The following is a 2,494-nucleotide window of genomic DNA, read 5'->3' as shown; positions in this document are numbered from 1 at the left end:
TTTTATTTATAAAGTTTCGACTAATTATTCTGTATCCATAAAATACACTGCATTGTGAATTAAGCGTATTACTATTATTATTAATTCATTTGTTTGTTTAAAGAATTTTGAGCAATGTTTTTTTTTGTGTTGTTAAGTACTAGCTGAACCTACGACTTTATCCGCTAGAAATTTATAAAACTTTAACTATAGAACACAAACCGTTACCCCCATTTTACCCCTTCGGGAGGTGAATTAAAAAAGCCTATGTTACACAAAAATAATTAAATCTGTTCAGCGGTTTAAAAGTGAAGAGGTAACAGACATTACTTTCACATTTATAATATTAGTATAGATAAGAATAAAAAAAAAAACAAATTTATAGATTAACTAGACAGTATTAAGTCTATTATACTATCACCAACCTGACTTTGACCACAAGATACAAACGTAGTAACCGGCGGAAGCCCAGCTGGGTTCAAAACGAAATCTGTACCACTTACGAAAAAAAAACCTCAAGATTAACAATATGTTAGAGACTAGCCCTAGCCTCCAATACGGTGCTACGTCATTGGATATAATAATGAATTATATCATTAATAATATCACATTATTATTATTATTACATATTATAAATATATAAAATTATCATTGTAATTAATTGATCAATAATTTGTACAACTTTAGTTAATATTATTTTATATGGAATAACATTGAATACTGGCATGTAACACTATTTTTTATTTTAAAAGTGATTGAGCTGTCATAAGGAAAACAATTGGATGATTGTGATCATTGTAAAAATATAGAGAGAGATTGAAACATCGTTGTACAATATAATTTTATTTTGCCATCCCGAACTACTGAAATTACAAATATCGAAATTAAACGTGTTAATATTGAAATCAGCACAAGCTAATCAGTTTGTTCTTAAATTTTGCACACAAATAAAATTTACTTAATCAAAATATCCTCAGCAAAAAACCTTTTTGAAGAATTATCTAACGGTAAAATTTGTTTACAACGTATCTTTTTTAATAAATTCATTTGCATGTATATTGGTTGGTCTACCAAGGGATAGGTCATTAAACTTTTTCATATTGGACGTTATCAGCTCAAAGGCAAGTGAAATATTACCATAATGGGAATGAAAGGGGATTGCATGTGCAAACTTGACTTGCTGACGTATCACGCAAAAACCAATTTAAAAAGCAATTAACGCTTTGATTTTCTATTTGTTTGAAGCTGGTCTCTTATATATGACTTTGTTTATTTATATTAGGGCAAAATTATGATGTTTTTTTATTGTCTTCAATCGATTCGTATCCATTTTGTACGTGTTTCTTTAGATTCCGTTTATAATGTTGTAATTTCAGTTCAGTCATAATAGTCGTTCACCCTTGCATGCATTTCCAAAATAAAAAATCAAATTCAAAATATACTTTATTCAAGTAGGCTTTTACAAGCACTTTTGAATCGTCATTTAACAAACTATATTAAGTAAAGCTACCACCTATTTGGAATGTAGATTCTACCAAGAAACCGAACATTTAAACGAAAGTCAGGGATACCGTTATAAATTGTGAAAAGATCGTTACCTATGTGTGCAATAAAATTTAAGCAAGGTCAAAGTTCACATAAATGGGTTTCCTTGTCCTTTTTAGATAAGAATAGTTCCGACAATAATTGTCTACTATACAATAATTCTTATACTTTTCCCCCTAAGATTTTCAGCTTCATGGAAATTTATACTGAACCACAATTTTTTCATAATTTTCGGGTTAAATTGACCCCATTAGTTGTCTAACCATACTCTTCAAAAATCGAAATATGCTTTAATAATCGTCATATTATGAAATTTGGTAACTAGACAATGAAAATGATGCCATATAAAAAGTCACATAACTTCATACCCTCAGCGTCAGTCACGATGGTGACAACGGTTTTTTACTCACTATACTCGAGCATTCGTGACCTCGACGAGCATAGAAATGGCACTGCTACTAAAAAGGGGAAGGTACATCGACGAAGAAGATAAAAATGCATGTACGCTTTATTATAAATAATATCGCTGGTTGGTGAGACTACGGGCAGTTAAGAGCTAATAATAAATCTTATATATTAATAGCGTAAGCCGATTTTTGTCTCAGTGATTATGGGACAATACTAGCTATTTTGAAGATTTTTATGATTTAACAAAGAATCTATTTTAGAGAGCGGAAAAAGTTACTGACCACGTATAGAGCGGCGCTATTGCTGTTTAAGGAAAAAACAAATGTAAATTGTGCGACGAGACGTCATCAGCTTACAATGAAATTAAATAAGAAAAACCTGCCATAGGTTTCGAAATTTGTAAAAATTTGTTGAAAATTCAAGAAGTTTCGCGTGCGAACCACTAGTTGATAATTATCAATCAATTTCAGTTTCGAAATGAATAGTAGTATCCACCATTAGATGTTATTGGCTATAGTAAACAAAACACAACAATGATTTTTTATATTTATTTCAGTTTTGC

Source organism: Vanessa atalanta, chromosome 8 (genome assembly GCF_905147765.1).
Source record: "Vanessa atalanta chromosome 8, ilVanAtal1.2, whole genome shotgun sequence".
NCBI lineage: Eukaryota > Metazoa > Arthropoda > Insecta > Lepidoptera > Nymphalidae > Vanessa > Vanessa atalanta.
This window is presented reverse-complemented; position numbering follows the sequence as displayed.